At 43.1% G+C, this 18,111-nt stretch overlaps 1 long non-coding RNA gene across 1 annotated transcript; it reads right to left on the reverse strand.

Moving 5' to 3' along the window:
• Positions 1-14,453: 14,453 nt before the first annotated feature.
• LOC120974515 (uncharacterized) lies at positions 14,454-17,896 on the reverse strand. The gene is made up of 4 exons (XR_005769895.3): positions 17,242-17,896; positions 16,951-17,155; positions 14,881-16,135; positions 14,454-14,793 (listed from the first exon to the last, which is right to left on the reverse strand). It is a non-coding gene; the product is annotated as an uncharacterized lncRNA (long non-coding RNA).
• Between the last annotated feature and the right edge of the window lie 215 nt (positions 17,897-18,111).

Here is an 18,111-nt window from a genome sequence, read left to right on the forward strand (position 1 = left end):
GCAGAACCACAAAACTCCGACTGTGATGGCAATGCGAGCACAAACAAGTAGCAAGGATGAAGCGTTTGGGATATTCGAGATATCTGAAACGGTTATATAGGGACAACTGTATGCATCAAGGCTCCCTATCCCCGACGGTTTCTGGGTCGTGTGGGAAGGACCCCCCTATCACCCACACTCACTTGGCGACGGTTCCAAATGCCGTCGCGGAAAGGGGTTTTAAACCGTTTGTTTAGGACCGACGTGCACCAGTGCATGATCATATAGTTGACATAGTATTTGTGGCTCAGCCACCGTTCATCATCTTTCATACATGTTATGCTTGATCATTGCACATCCTGGTACACTGACAGAGCCATTCATATAGTCATATTTGTTATAGGTATCGACTTGTAATTTTGAGTTATAAGTAAATAGAAGTGTGATGATCATCATTATTCATTATTAGAGCATTGCCCCAGTGAGGAAAGGATGATGGAGACTATGATTCCCCCACAAGTCGGGATGAGACTCCGGACAATGAGAGAGAAAATATATTAAAAAGGAAAAAAGAAGAAAAAAGAAAAAGGAAGAAAAAAAGAAATAAAGAGAGAAGGGGCATACTAGTTCCACACTTGTGCTTCAAAGTAGCACCATGTTTTTCATATGGATAGTCTCCTATGTTGTCACTTTCATATACTAGTGGGATTTTTTTCATCATAGGATTAGATGCACACTCGCTTAGTTTTCATATTGAGCTTTCATACACTTATAGCTCTTAGTGCATTCGTTGCATGGCAATCCCTACTCCTCGCATTGATATCAATTGATGGGCATCTCCATAGCCCATTGGTTAGCCGCGTCGGTGCGAGACTTTCCTACTTTTTGTCTTCTCTATATTTACCCCTATCATCATACTCTATTCCACCCGTAGTGCTATATCCATGGCTCGCGCTCATGTATTGCATGAGGGTTGAAAAAGCTGAAGCGCGTTAAAAATTATGAACCAATTGCTCGACTTGTCATGGGAGTTGTGCATGATAAATACTTTGTGTCAAGAAGACAGAGCATGACAATACTATATGATTTTGTAGGGATAGTTTTCTTTAGCGTTGATATTCTGAAAGACGCGATTGTTTGTTGGGACGCCTGAGTATTGATGTCTTTATGTCAAATTATAGACTATTGCTTTGAATCACTCGTGTCTTAATATTAATGCCATGATTAGATATATGATCAAGATTTTTCTTGGTAGCATTCCACATCAAAAATTATCTTTTTTATCATTTACCTACTCGAGGACGAGCAGGAATTAAGCTTGGGGATGCTGATACGTCTCCGTCGTATCTATAATATTTTATTGTTCCATGACAATATTATACAACTTTCACATATTTTTGGCAACTTTTTATATGATTTATTGGACTAACCTATTGATCCAGTGCCCAGTGCTAGTTCCTCTTTGTTGCATGTTTTCTGTTTCGCGGAAACTCCATATCAAACGAATCCAAACATGATAAAAATTTACGGAGAATTATTTTGAAATATATGTGATTTTTGGAACTTGGAATCAACGCAAACGGGGGCCCACGGTGACCACAACCCACCAGGGCATGCCCGGCGCGCCCAGGTGTCTTATGCCCTCCTCGGAAGTCAGATGGAGCCCTTCTTCGGGTGCATGAAAGATAATTTATGGGGAAAAATCATGTAAACATTTCAGCGCAATCGGAGTTACGGATCTCCGAGAATTTAAGAAATCGTGAACGGCCAGATCTGGGGAGCGCGAAACAGAAGAGAACAGAGAGGAAGATCCAATCTCGGAGGGGCTCCCGTCCTCCGCCGCCATGGAGGCCATGGACCAGAGGGGGAACTCTCCTCCCATCTAGGGGGAGGCCAAGGAAGAAGAAGGAGGGAGGCTCTCTCCCCCTCTCTTCCGGTGGCGTCGGAGTGCCGCCGGGGCTAGAATCATGACGGCGATCTACATCAACAATCTTGTTACCGTCAACACCAACTCTCCCCCCTCTATGCAACGGTGTAACACCTCTTCTCCCCGCTGTAATCTCTACTTAAACATGATGCTCAACTCCATATATTATTTCCTAATGATCTATGGTTAACCATTCCGGTGTCCGTATATAACCTTCCAATATATCAATCTTTACCTCTCGACCATTTCGAGACTCCTTGTCACGTCCGTGGTCTCATCCGGGACTCCGAACAGACTTCGGTCACAAAAACACATAACTCATAATACAAATCGTCATTGAACGTTAAGCATGCGGACCCTACGGGTTCGAGAACTATGTAGACATGACCGAGACACATCTCCGGTCAATAACTAATAGCGGAACCTGGATGCTCATATTGGCTCCTACATATTCTACGAAGATCTTTATCGGTCAAACCGCATAACAACATACGTTATTCCCTTTGTCATCGGTATGTTACTTCCCCGAGATTCGATCGTCGGTATCATCATACCTAGTTCAATCTTGTTACCGGCAAGTCTCATTACTCGTTCCGTAATACATCATCCCGCAACTAACTCATTAGTCACATTGCTTGCAAGTCTTATAGTGATGTGCATTACCGAGAGGGCCCAGAGATACCTCTCCGATACACGGAGTGACAATCCTAATATTGATCTATGCCAACTAAACAAACACCTTTGGAGACACCTGTAGAGCATCTTTATAATCACCCAGTTACGTTGTGACGTTTGATAGCACACAAAGTGTTCCTCCCGTATTCGGGAGTTGCATAATCTCATAGTCAGAGGAATACGTATAAGTCATGAAGAAAGCAATAGCAATAAAACTAAACGATCATAATGCTAAGCTAATGGATGGGTCTTGTCCATCACATCATTCTCTAATGATGTGATCCCGTTCATCAAATGACAACACATGTATATGGTCAGGAAACTTAACCATCTTTGATTAACGAGCTAGTCAAGTAGATGCATACTAGGGACACTCTGTTTTGTCTATGTATTCACACATGTACTAAGTTTCCGGTTAATACAATTATACCATGAATAATAAACATTTATCATGATATAAGGAAATATAAATAACAACTTTATTATTGCCTCTAGGGCATATTTCCTTCAGTCTCCCACTTGCACTAGAGTCAATAATCTAGATTACATAGTAATGATTCTAACACCCATGGAGTCTTGGTGCTGATCATGTTTTGCTCGTGGAAGAGGCTTAGTCAACGGGTCTGCAACATTCAGATTCGTATGTATTTTGCAAATCTCTATGTCTCCCTCCTTGACTTGATCGCGGATGGAATTGAAGCGTCTCTTCATGTGTTTGGTTCTCTTGTGAAATCTGGATTCCTTCGCCAAGGCAATTGCTCCAGTATTGTCACAAAATATTTTCATTGGACTTGATGCACTAGGTATTACACCTAGATCGGATATGAACTCCTTCATCCAGACTCCTTCATTTGCTACTTTTGAAGCAGCTATGTACTCCGCTTCACATGTAGATCCCGCCACGACGCTCTGCTTGGAACTGCACCAACTTACAGCTCCACCATTCAATATAAATAAGTATCCGGTTTGTGACTTAGAGTCATCCGGATCAGTGTCAAAGCTTGCATCGACGTAACCATTTACAACAAGCTCTTTGTCACCTCCATAATCGAGAAACATATCCTTAGTCCTTTTCAGGTATTTCAGGATGTTCTTGACCGCTGTCCAGTGATCCACTCCTGGATTACTTTGGTACCTCCCTACTAAACTTATAGCAAGGCACACATCAGGTCTGGTACACAGCATTGCATACATGATAGAACCTATGGCTGAGGCATAGGGAATGACTTTCATTTTCTCTCTATCTTCTGTAGTGGTTGGGCATTGAGTCTGACTCAACTTCACACCTTGTAACACAGGCAAGAACCCTTTCTTTGACTAATCCATTTTGAACTTCTTCAAAACTTTATCAAGGTATGTGCTTTGTGAAAGTCCAATTAAGCGTCTTGATCTATCTCTATAGATCTTGATGCCTAATATATAAGCAGCTTCACCGAGGTCTTTCATCGAAAATTCTTATTCAAGTATCCTTTTATGCTATTCAGAAATTCTGTATTATTTCCAATCAACAATATGTCATCCACATATAATATTAGAAATGCTACAGAGCTCCCACTCACTTTCTTGTAAATACAGGTTTCTCCAAAAGCCTGTATAAAACCATATGCTTTGATCACACTATCAAAGCGTATATTCCAACTCCGAGAGGCTTGCACCAGTCCATAAATGGATCGCTGGAGCTTGCACACTTTGTTAGCACCTTTAGGATCGACAAAACCTTCTGGTTGCATCATATACAACTCTTCTTTAAGATATCCATTAAGGAATGCAGTTTTGACATCCATTTGCCAAATTTCATAATCATAAAATGCGGCAATTGCTAACATGATTCAGACAGACTTAAGCATTGCTACGGGTGAGAAGGTCTCATCGTAGTCAACTCCTTGAACTTGTCGAAAACCTTTCGCAACAAGTCGTGCTTTGTAGACAGTAACATTACCGTCGGCGTCGGTCTTCTTCTTGAAGATCCATTTATTCTCTATGGCTTGCCGTGTTGGAAATATGCCCTAGAGGCAATAATAAATGGTTATTATTGTATTTCCTTGTTCATGATAATTGTCTATTGTTCATGCTATAATTGTATTAACTGGAAACTGTAATACATGTGTGAATACATAGACCACAACATGTCCCTAGTAAGCCTCTAGTTGACTAGCTCGTTGATCAATAGATGGTTATGGTTTCCTAACCATGGACATTGTATGTCATTGATAACGGGATCACATCATTAGGAGAATGATGTGATGGACAAGACCCAAAATCCTAAGCATACCACAAGATCGTGTAGTTCGTTTGCTAAGAGCTTTTCTAATGTCAAGTATCATTTCCTTAGACCATGAGATTGTGCAACTCCCGGATACCGTAGGAATGCTTTGGGTGTACCAAACGTCACAACGTAACTGGGTGGCTATAAAGGTGCACTACAGGTATCTCCGAAAGGGTATGTTGGGTTGGCACGAATCGAGACTGGGATTTGTCACTCCGTATGACGGAGAGGTATCTCTGGGCCCACTCGGTAATGCATCATCATAATGAGCTCAATGTGACTAATGAGTTAGCCACGGGATCATGCGTTACGGAACGAGTAAAGAGACTTGCCGGTAACAAGATTGAACGAGGTATTGGGATACCGACGATCGAATCTCGGGCAAGTAACATACCGATAGACAAAGGGAATTGTATACGGGATTGATTGAATCCCCGACATCGTGGTTCATCCGATGAGATCATCGTGGAACATGTGGGAGCCAACATGGGTATCCAGATCCCGCTGTTGGTTATTGGCCGGAGAACGTCTCGGTCATGTCTGCATGGTTCCCGAACCCGTAGGGTCTACACACTTAAGGTTCGGTGACGCTAGAGTTGTTATGGGAAATAGTATGTGGTTACCGAAGGTTGTTTGGAGTCCCGGATGAGATCCCGGACGTCACGAGGAGTTTCAGAATGGTCCGAAGACGAAGATTTATATATGGGAAGTCCTTATTCGGTCGCCGGAAGTGTTTGGGGGTATATCGGTATTATACCGGGACCACCGATAGGGTTCCGGGGGTCCACCGGGAGGGTCCACCTGCCCTGGAGGGCCCTATGGGCCGAATATAGAGGGGAACCAGCCCCTAGGTGGGCTGGGCGCCAAACACCCCTAGGGCCCATGCGCCTAGGGTTGGGGGGGAACCCTAAAGGGGGCGCCCCCTTGGCTTGGGGGGCAAGCCTCCCCCCTTGGCCGCCGCCCCCCTCTAGATCCATCTGGAGGGGGCCGGCCCCCCTCTCCCTTGCCCCTATAAATAGAGGGGGGTGGGAGGGCAGCCGCACCCCTGGCCTGGTGCATCCCTCTCCTCCTCCAACTCCTCCTCCTCCTCCGTAGTGCTTAGCGAAGCTCTGCCGGAGAACCACGAGCTCCTTCGCCACCACGCCGTCGTGCTGCTGGAGTTCTCCCTCAACTTCTCCTCTCCCCTTGCTGGATCAAGAAGGAGGAGACGTCCCCGGGCTGTACGTGTGTTGAACGCGGAGGCGCCGTCCGTTCGGCGCTAGATCGGATCTTCCGCGATTTGAATCGCCGCGAGTACGACTCCATAAACCGCGTTCTTGTAATGCTTCCGCTTAGCGATCTTGGGTATGAATATGCACTCCCTCTCTCTCGTTGCTAGCATCTCCTAGATTGATCTTGGTGACACGTAAGAATTTTTTTAATTTCTGCAACGATCCCCAACAGTGGCATCATGAGCTAGGTCTATGCGTAGATTCTATTCACGAGTAGAACACAAAGTAGTTGTGGGCGATGATTTGTTCAATTTGCTTGCCGTTACTAGTCTTATCTTGATTCGGCGGCATTGTGGGATGAAGCGGCCCGGACCGACCTTACACGTACTCTTACGTGAGACAGGTTCCACCGACTGACATGCACTTGATGCATAAGGTGGCTAGCGGGTGTCTATCTCTCCCACTTTAGTCGGATCGGATTCGATGAAGAGGTCCTTATGAAGGGTAGATAGCAATTGGCATATCACCGTTGTGGCTTTTGCGTAGGTAAGAAACGTTCTTGCTAGAAACCCATAGCAGCCACGTAAAACATGCAACAACAATTAGAGGACGTCTAATTGTTTTTGCAGGGTATGCTATGTGATGTGATATGGCCAAAAGGGTGTGATGAATTATATATATGTGATGTATGAGATTGATCATGTTCTTGTAATAGGAATCACGACTTGCATGTCGATGAGTATAACAACCGGCAGGAGCCATAGGAGTTGTCTTAATTTATTGTATAACATGCGTGTCAATGAAAAACGCCATGTAATTACTTTACTTTATTGCTAACCGTTAGCCATAGTAGTAGAAGTAATAGTTGGCGAGACAACTTCATGAAGACACGATGATGGAGATCATGATGATGGAGATCATGATGATGGAGATCATGGTGTCATGACGGTGACGAAGGTGATCATGCCGCGCCTCGAAGATGGAGATCAAAAGGCGCAAGATGATATTGGCCATATCATGTCACTTTATGATTTGCATGTGATGTTTGTCATGTTTACATCTTATTTGCTTAGAACGACGGTAGAATAAATAAGATGATCCCTCACTAAAATTTCAAGAGATGTGTTCCCCCTAACTGTGCACCGTTGCGAAGGTTCGTTGTTTCGAAGCACCACGTGATGATCGGGTGTGATAGATTCTAACGTTCGCATACAACGGGTGTAAGCCAGATTTACACATGCGAAACACTTAGGTTGACTTGACGAGCCTAGCATGTACAGACATGGCCTCGGAACACAAGAGACCGAAAGGTCGAACATGAGTCGTATAGTAGATACGATCAACATGAAGATGTTCACCGATGATGACTAGTCCGTCTCACGTGATGATCGGACATGGCCTAGTTGACTGGGATCATGCATCACTTAGATGACTAGAGGGATGTCTATCTAAGTGGGAGTTCATTAAATAATCAGATGAACTTAATTATCATGAACATAGTCAAAAGGTCTTTGCAAATTATGTCATAGCTTACGCTTTAGTTCTACTGTTTAAGATATGTTCCTAGAGAAAATTTAGTTGAAAGTTGACAGTAGCAATTATGCGGACTGGGTCCGTATAATGAGGATTGTCCTCATTGTTGCACAGAAGGCTTATGTCCTTAATGCACCGCTCGGTGTGCTGAACCTCAAGCGTCGTCTGTAGATGTTGTGAAACATCTGACATACACGTTTTGATGACTACGTGATAGTTTAGTGCGTAATGCTAACGGTTTGAAATTGTGGCACCAAAGACGTTTTTGAAATGTCGCATAACATATGAGATGTTCCAAAGACTGAAATTGGGATTTCAGACTAGTGCCCACGTCAAGAGGTATGAGACCTCTGACAGATTTCTTAAGCCTGCAAACTAAGGGAGAAAAGCTCAATTGTTGAGCATGTGCTCAGATTGTCTGAGTACTACAATCGCTTGAATCGAGTGGGAGTTAATCTTCCAGATGAGATAGTGATGGTTCTCCATAGTCACTGACACCAAGCTATTAGAGCTTCGTGATGAACTATAACATATCAGGGATAGACATGATGATCCTTGAGCAACTCGCGATGTTTGACACCGCGAAAGTAGAAATCAAGTAGGAGCATCAATTGTTGATGGTTAGTAAAACCACTAGTTTCAAGAAGGGCAAGGGAAAGAAGGGATATTTCATGAAACGGCAAATCAGTTGCTGCTCTAGTGAAGAAACCCAAGGTTGAACCCAAACCCGAGACTAAGTGCTTCTGTAATGAGGGGAACGGTCACTGAAGCAGAACTACCCTAGATTCTTGGTAGATGAGAAGGCAGGCAAGGTCGACAGAAGTATATTGGATATACATTATATTAATGTGTACTTTACTAGTACTCCTAGTAGCACCGGGGTATTAGATACCGGTTCGGTTGCTAAGTGTTGGTAACTCAAAATAAAAGGCTATGGAATAAACGGAGACTAGCTAAAGGTGAGATGACGATATGTGTTGGAAGTGTTTCCAAGGTTGATGTGATCAAGCATCGCATGCTCCCTCTACCATCGAGATTGGTGTTAAACCTAAATAATTGTTATTTGGTGTTTGTGTTTAGCATAGACATGATTGGATTATGTTTGTCGCAATACGGTTATTCATTTAAGGAGAATAATGGTTACTCTGTCTATTTGAATAATACCTTCAATGGTCTTGCACACACATGTTCATGCCAAAAGATATAAGATAGTAATGATAGTACCACATACTTGTGGCACTGCCACTTGAGTCATATTGGTATAAAATGCATGAAGAAGCTCCATGTTGATGGATCTTTGGACTCACTCGTTTTTGAAAAGATTGAGACATGCGAACCATGTCTATTAGTATATATGCATGAAGAAAGTCCATATAGATGGATCGTTTGGACTCACTTGATTTTGAATCACTTGAGACATGCAAATCATACCACATGGGCAAGATGACTGAAAGGCCTCGTTTTCAGTAAGATGGAACAACAAAGCAACTTGTTGGAAGTAATACATTTTGATGTGTGCAGTCCAATGAGTGCTGAGGCACGCAGTGGATATCGTTATGTTCTTACTTCACAGATGATTTGAGTAGATGCTGAGAATATTTACTTGATGAAACACAAGTCTGAATTATTGAAAGGTTCAAGTAATTTCAGAGTGAAGTTGAAGATCGTCGTGACAAGAGGATAAAATGTCTGTGATATGATCATAGAGATGAATATCTGAGTTACGAGTTTGGCACACAATTAAGACATTGTGGAAATTGTTTCACAACTAATACCGCCTGGAACACCATAGTGTGATGGTGTGTCCGAACATCATAACTGCACCCTATTGGGTATGGTGCATACCATGATGTCTCTTATCGAATTGCCACTATCGTTTATGGGTTAGGCATTAGAGACAACCGCATTCACTTTAAATAGGGCACCACACAATTCCGTTGAGACGACACCGTATGAACTATGGTTTAGAGTAACCTAAGCTGACGTTTCTTAAAAGTTTGGGGCTGCGACGCTTATGTGAAAAAGTTTCAGGCTGATAAGCTCGAAACCAAAGCGGATAAATGCATCTTCATAGGACACCCAAAACAATTGGGTATACCTCCTATTTCAGATCTAGAAGCAAAAGTGATTGTTTCTAGAAACGGTTCCTTTCTTGAGGAAAAGTTTCTCTCGAAAGAATTGAGTGGGAGGATGGTGGAGACTTGATGAGGTTATTGAACCGTCACTTCAACTAGTGTGTAGTAGGGCACAAGTTGTTCCTATGGCACCTACACCAATTGAAGTGGAAGCTTATGATAGTGATCATGAAACTTCGGATCAAGTCACTACCAAACCTCGTAGGACGACAAGGATGTGTACTACTTCAGAGTGGTACGTAATCCTGTCTTGGAAGTCATGTTGCTAGACAACAATGAACCTACGAGCTATGGAGAAGCGATGGTGGGCCCAGATTCCGACGAATGGCTCGAGGCCATAAAATCCGAGAGAGGATCCATGTATAAAAACAAAGTATAGACTTTGGAAGAACTACTTGATGGTCGTAAGGCTGTTGGGTGCAGATGGATTTTAAGAGGAAGACGAACAATGATGGTAAGTGTCACCATTAAGAAAGCTCGACTTGTCGTTAAGATGTTTTCCGACAAGTTCAAAGAGTTGACTGCGATGAGACTTTCTCACTCGTAGCGATGCTAAGAGTCTGTTGGAATTATATTAGCAGTTACTGCATTATTTATGAAATCTTGCAGATAGGATGTCAAAAACATTGTTTCCTCGACGATTTTCTTGAGGAAAGGTTGTATGTGATACAACCATAAGGTTTTGTCAATGTTGAAAGATGCTAACAAGTATGCAAAGCTCCAGCAATCCTTCTAAGGACTGGAGTAAGCATCTCGGAGTTGGAATGTACGCTTTGATGAGATGATCAAAGATTTTGGGTTTATCAAAGTTTATGAGAAACTTGTATTTCCAAAGAAGTGAGTGGGAGCACTATAGAATTTTTGATGAGTATATGTTGTTAACATATTATTGATCAGAAATGATGTAGAATTTCTGGAAAGCATACAGGGTTATTTGAAAAGTGTTTTTCAATGGAAAACCTGGATTAAGCTACTTGAACATTGAGCATCAAGATCTATAAGGATAGATCAAAATGCTTAATAGTACTTTCAAATGAATACATACCGTGACAAGATTTTGAAGGAGTTCAAAATAGATCAGCAAAGGAGTTCTTGGCTGTGTTACAAGGTGTGAGTATTGAGTAAGACTCAAAACATGACCACGGCAGAAGAGAGAGAAAGGACGAAGGTCATCCCCTATGCTTTAGACGTAGGCTCTATAGTATGCTATGATGTGTACCGCACCTGAAGAGTGCCTTGCCATGAGTTAGTCAAGGGGTACAATAGTGATCCAGGAATGGATCACATGACAGCGGTCGAACTTATCCTTAGTATCTAGTGGACTAAGGAATTTTCTCGATTATGGAGGTGGAAAAGGAGTTCGTCGTAAAGGGTTACGTCGATGCAAACTTTGGCACTAATCCGGATGACTCTGAGTAGTAAACCGGATTCGTATAGTAGAGCAGTTATTTGGAATAGCTCCAAGTAGCGCGTGGTAGCTGCATCTACAAGATGACATAGAGATTTGTAAAGCACACACGGATCTGAATGTTGCAGACCCGTTGACTAATAACCTCTCTCACAAGCGAGATATGAACAAACCCCATGGGTGTTGGATTCATTACAATCACATACTGATGTGAACTAGATTATTGACTCTAGTGCAAGTGGGAGACTGTTGGAAATATGCCCTAGAGGCAATAATAAATGGTTATTATTGTATTTCCTTGTTCATGATAATTGTCCATTGTTCATGCTATAATTGTATTAACTGGAAACCGTAATACATGTGTGAATACATAGACTACAACATGTCCCTAGTAAGCCTCTAGTTGACTAGCTCATTGATCAATAGATGGTTATGGTTTCCTAACCATGGACATTGGATGTCATTGATAACGGGATCACATCATTAGGAGAATGATGTGATGGACAAGACCCAAAATCCTAAGCATACCACAAGATCGTGTAGTTCGTTTGCTAAGAGCTTTTCTAATGTCAATCATTTCCTTAGACCATGAGATTGTGCAACTCCCGGATATCGTAGGAATGCTTTGGGTGTACCAAACGTCATAACGTAACTGGGTGGCTATAAAGATGCACTACAGGTATCTCCGAAAGTGTCTGTTGGGTTGCCACGAATCGAGACTGGGATTTGTCACTCCGTATGACGGAGAGGTATCTCTGGGCCCACTCGGTAATGCATCATCATAATGAGCTCAATGTGACTAATGAGTTAGCCACGGGATCATGCGTTAGGGAACGAGTAAAGAGACTTGTCGGTAACGAGATTGAACGAGGTATTGGGATACCGACGATCGAATCTCGGGCAAGTAACATACCGATAGACAAAGGGAATTGTATACGGGATTGATTGAATCCCCGACATCGTGGTTCATCCGATGAGATCATCGTGGAACATGTGGGAGCCAACATGGGTATCCAGATCCCGCTATTGGTTATTGGCCGGAGAACGTCTCGGTCATGTCTGCATGGTTCCCGAACCCGTAGGGTCTACACACTTAAGGTTCGGTGACGCTAGAGTTGTTATGGGAAATAGTATGTGGTTACCGAAGGTTGTTCGGAGTCCCGGATGAGATCCCGGACGTCACGAGGAGTTCCAGACTGGTCCGGAGACGAATATTTATATATGGGAAGTCCTTATTCGGTCGCCGGAAGTGTTCGGGGGTATATCGGTATTGTACCGGGACCACCGAAAGGGTTCCGGGGGTCCACCGGGAGGGTTCACCTGCCCCGGAGGGCCCTATGGGCCGAATATAGAGGGGAACCAGCCCCTAGGTGGGCTGGGCGCCAAACACCCCTAGGGCCCATGCGCCTAGGGTTGGGGGGGAACCCTAAAGGGGGCGCCCCCTTGGCTTGGGGGGCAAGCCTCCCCCCCTTGGCCGCCGCCCCCCTCTAGATCCATCTGGAGGGGGCCGGCCCCCCTCTCCCTTGCCCCTATAAATAGAGGGGGGTGGGAGGTCAGCCGCACCCCTGGCCTGGTGCAGCCCTCTCCTCCTCCAACTCCTCCTCCTCCTCCGTAGTGCTTAGCGAAGCTCTGCCAGAGAACCACGAGCTCCATCGCCACCACGCCGTCGTGCTGCTAGAGTTCTCCCTCAACTTCTCCTCTCCCCTTGCTAGATCAAGAAGGAGGAGACGTCCCCGGGCTGTACGCGTGTTGAACGCGGAGGCGCCGTCCGTTCGGCGCTAGATCAGATCTTCCGTGATTTGAGTCGCCGCGAGTACGACTCCATCAACCGCGTTCTTGTAACGCTTCCGCTTAGCGATCTTCAAGGGTATGAATATGCACTCCCTCTCTCTCGTTGCTAGCATCTCCTAGATTGATCTTGGTGACACGTAGGAATTTTTTTTAATTTCTGCAACGATCCCCAACATGTCGATCATCGGATAAGTCAACCAAAGTCATACTTTGTTCTCATACATGGATCACATCTCAGATCTCATGGCCTCAAGCCATTTCGCAGAATCTGGGCTCATCATCGCTTCCTCGTAGTTCGTAGGTTCGTCATGGTCGAGTAACATGACCTCCAGAATAGGATTACCGTACCACTCTGGTGCGGGCCGTACTCTGATTGACCTACGAGGTTCGGTAGTAACTTGATCTAAAGTTTCATGATCATCATCATTAGCTTCCTCACTAATTGGTGTAGGAATCACTGGAACTGATTTCTGTGATGAACTACTTTCCAATTCAGGAGAAGGTACAATTACCTCATCAAGTTCTACTTTCCTCCCACTCACTTCTTTCGAGAGAAACTCCTTCTCTAGAAAGGATCCATTCTTAACAACGAATATCTTGCCTTTGGATCTATGATAGAAGGTGTACCCAATAGTTTCCTTTGGGTATCCTATGAAGACACATTTCTCTGATTTGGGTTCGAGCTTATCAGGTTGAAGCTTTTTCACATAAGCATCGCATCCCCAAACTTTAAGAAATGACAGCTTAGGTTTCTTGCTAAACCATAGTTCATATGGTGTCGTCTCAATGGATTTAGATGGTGCCCTATTTAACGTGAATGTAGCCGTCTCTAAAGCATAACCCCAAACCGATAGCGGTAAATCGGTAAGAGACATCATAGATCGCACCATATCTAATAAAGTACAGTTACAACACTCGGACACACCATTTCGTTGTGGTGTTCCAGGTGGCGTGAGTTGCAAAACTATTCCACATTGTTTCAAATGAAGACCAAACTCATAACTCAAATATTCACCTCCACGATCAGATCGTAGAAATTTTATTTTCTTGTTACGATGATTTTCCACTTCACTCTAAAATTCTTTGAACTTTTCAAATGTTTCAGACTTATGTGTCATTAAGTAGATATACCCATATCTGCTCAAATCATCTATGAAGGTTAGAAAATAACGATACCCGCCGCGAGCCTCAACACTCATTGGACCGCATACATCAGTATGTATTATTTCCAATAAGTCAGTTGCTCGCTCCATTGTTCCGGAGAACGGAGTCTTAGTCATCTTGCCCATGAGGCATGGTTCGCAAGAACCAAGTGATTCATAATCAAGTGATTCCAAAAGCCCATCAGCATGGAGTTTCTTCATGCGCTTTATACCAATATGACCTAAACGGCAGTGCCACAAATAAGTTGCACTATCATTATTAACTATGCATCTTTTGGCTTCAATATTATGAATATGTGTATCACTACAATCGAGATTCAATGAAAATAGACCACTCATCAAGGGTGCATGACCATAAAAGATATTACTCATATAAATAGAACAACCATTATTCTCTGATTTAAATGAATAACCGTCTCGCATCAAACAAGATCCAGATATAATGTTCATGCTCAACGCTGGCACAAAATAACAATTATTTAGGTCTAAAACTAATCCTGATGGTAGATGTAGAGGTAGCGTGCCGACGGCAATCACATCGACTTTGGAACCATTTCCCACGCGCATCGTCACCTCGTCCTTAGCCAATCTTCGTTTAATCCGTAGCCCTTCTTTCGAGTTGCAAATGTGAGCAACAGAACTGTCACGACCCGGATTTGGTAGAATCCAAGTCTCTGTGCTTACTGTGCTATCCCTGGATCATAGCTAGCACACACAGTAACAAGAATGAATATTAGTAAAACATACATCATTTCACTACAACGATAAATCCAGAATTAAATAAATACATACCATTGGCACAGCTCAATGTTGGCACGTAATACAGCGGAATAATACGTAGTCGCTAAGTTAGGGCTCCATCAACGCTACTGGGCTCGTTGAGTGTAGACCATAACCCTATCATCTCTTAATCTGCTGAGATCTGCACATGACAGGTGCAGATGAGTACGTGGAATGTACTCGCAAGTTGCAAAGGAAAGGATAACAGAATATATATGCAAGGTAAGTATTGGTGGAGGTTTCCTTTGCATAAAGCCAATTTTCTCCTATACTAAATTTTTGTAAAGTTCTTTTGAAATAAAAAAATAGTTTTTGGTATAAAAGATAGGAGTGAGACAGTTGAATATACGCACCAGTGCTCATTCTCCAAAATAGTTTTAAAACATACATAAGGTTGAAGTGAAACACATTCACTGTGCTCATTCCTCAACTTTAACCCTTAAAACCAATTTTTAGAAAAGAGAGGGGAGATTCTTCTTCAGTCCAAGTCTTCAGTTGCTCAAAATTGCCCGTAACCGGGGGCACGGCTAATCGATTAGGTTAAACCCTCTGCAGAGGTCGTACACATTCCCCACATGACACAACCAACCCCGTTTATCGTTACACACTTGGATGTACGACTAGGAGGAGGTTGTGACGAAGCCTTTCTGTAACAGCCCCCTATACCACCAAGCCGCCCGCAACTTCGGCACGAAGGCCTCTCTCCGATGGCGGTCCTGGGGTAGGGTTTCCCGTTAGTACTAAGCTAAGCCAGAGCCCATAGTAGCATGCGGCTATACTAGAAGCTACATCAAACTGTACTTGGAAGATCCCAGTCCCCTAGACGGCAATCCCATCAAAAACCTGTGTGCAAGACCCCAGTCGGGCGCATTCACTGCAAGACCCCGATGGGCGCAATCACTTCTAGACGCTCCCGTCAATACCATTCCGCCCAGGGAGTAGAAGTAAAATAGTATATAGTTTTGTTTTCCAAAAGTTTTCACAAAACGTTGCCCCAAAAGAGGCAAGTTTAAAGGTCTAAAACAATTTTGGTTTTCATCCACCCATTTTGTGCAAGCGTGGCCAAGCATGGTTGCAAGTCTTGAACCTATGGCTCTAGCTAGTAATAATACTTTGTAAAACTTTTATAAAACATGCATAGTATTAAAATATAAAGGAATATGCATAATATGAAAACATAGGTCAAAGCATGATCAATTTGCAACTTGCCTGAGTCTTGAAGTTGATTCCCTACTTGTTATCGTCACTCCTTTACTTTATGTTATATCTAACGATAAAACAAAATACTTCAACACACAACAAATCCAAATGAAGATCCAAGTAAAAGGTACAAAATTACAATACAAAATAATTAGCGGATAACATTCCTACAAAAGTTGTTAGGACTTGATTACAGGTTGAGATAAGATCAAAAATGGGAATATAACATAGGTTTAAAGCATAGGGTTTATGGAGTTTGATGGAATAAAGGTCCATGTTAAAAGAATTGAACTAAACTTTTATAAATCCGTGGTTAAATCCTATGGGGATATGATCAGAGAACAATCATGATGGTCTTCTCAAGAAGATTGAGTCAAGAAATAAAATTAAACTAATGATGGAGTTGAGGTACGATAAAAGAAAGGAAATTTTGAAGTGTTGAGGACAAAATAGTAGCTAGACATAGCTGAAATTTATGGGAAGTGTTTTAACAGAAAGGTATGGTCTCAAGGATCAACTTTGGTACAAGGAATATTTTCATATGGATTATAGATTAAAAGATATAGCAAAATTACTCGATTTCTTATTTAAATCAGAACTAAATTTGAATTTGCTCAAAAGTGAAATATTTCAGTTCCGTGAGAAAATACATGTTCTAACGAATCTGGGGATATAAAATTTGTCGAATTCCGACATACGGTTTAGAGGATACGAATTGTTGAAGTTTGGATATTTTCTGAAAAATACAATTACGGGATTTACAGGAGATGTCATGTGTGATGTTCTCACTGGCTGGTACCGATTCATTCTTTTTTTTAACTGAACAGAGAGAGCGGCCTGTTGCCTGATGGATCGAACAATCAAAAGGAGAGGAATACTCACCGGGAGAGGTGGTCCGGTCGCCGGAGTTGGTCGGGGCGGCGGCGCGTGGCTCGATCGTGCACGAGGAGGTTCACGTCGCCTTTCCTGACGATGAGATGAAGACGATAGGGTATTGGCGCTGTCGATCTCGTCCACTGGAGGGCATGGGCAGCGGCTGCAGGCAGAACCATGGTGGAGCTCGGGTGCCGTTGTTCGTGCGACCTGGCTGGAGAATTGAGGGGGGAAAGGGGTCAGAGAGGTGTGCACGGGAGATACATAGAGAAAGGAAGAACGTGGGATCCTGAGCTTCACCGGAGGCGACGTGATCGTCAACCGACGGCGACAACGAAGCTCGGGTCCGGCGACAAATTCTCCGGTTTTGAGGCGAGAGGTAGAGGGCTTTTGGGTCTGGAAGGTGTTAGGGCTGAGGGCTCTCCTCGGGGTCTATTTATAATGGCAGTGGGAGCCGGTACGGGGAGATCAAGGGAGCTCAACATGGCCATTAATGGCTGTTTGTGCTGTACGTTTCACGAATCAATTCGGCGATTTATGGCAGTAATGTTGGATTTTAATTCTCTGAATGGGTTCTCCTTGCGTTCCTCTGTAAGTTTCGTGTCGGTGGCAAGTCGAAAGGATGACTGTGGTTAGCACTAGAGGGAGAGGAAGAGGTGAAAAGACGCCATGGCTGTTCAAGTTCAGTTTCTGTAGATTGAACGTGCAGAGGAAGGAGACGAGCACCTGCATGCGCCTGGGCTTGAGGTGTGTAAGCTAGATGGGCTTTAGTGGAAAAATACTAGGCCCAAGGAGTAAGAGAAAGAAAAATTAATATAGAAGTGAGGTGGACTTAGCCCAATTCGGTTGGAGAGAGATAGAAACAATGTGCGAGAAATTGTGGAATGGCCCAATTCAATTTTACATGTTTTTCTAATCTTTTAAGGTCATTATAAATTCCCTATAAGAACCACAATGATTTGAAACTCAATCAAATATTCAAATGAGCCCTATTAAATATTTTCTAACGTTTTCTTATGGAGAAGTCATATTATCTCCTCTCATTAATTTTTTTTACTTAAATGCTTTGCAATATTTAAATGGTATTAAAATTCCATATAAGATCCAACTTCACTGAAACTCATAATTTCAAAGAACTTCAAATGAAATATCCATCCACCACATTTGAGA

This window comes from Aegilops tauschii, chromosome 2 (genome assembly GCF_002575655.3).
Source record: "Aegilops tauschii subsp. strangulata cultivar AL8/78 chromosome 2, Aet v6.0, whole genome shotgun sequence".
Classification (NCBI taxonomy): Eukaryota; Viridiplantae; Streptophyta; class Magnoliopsida; order Poales; family Poaceae; genus Aegilops; species Aegilops tauschii.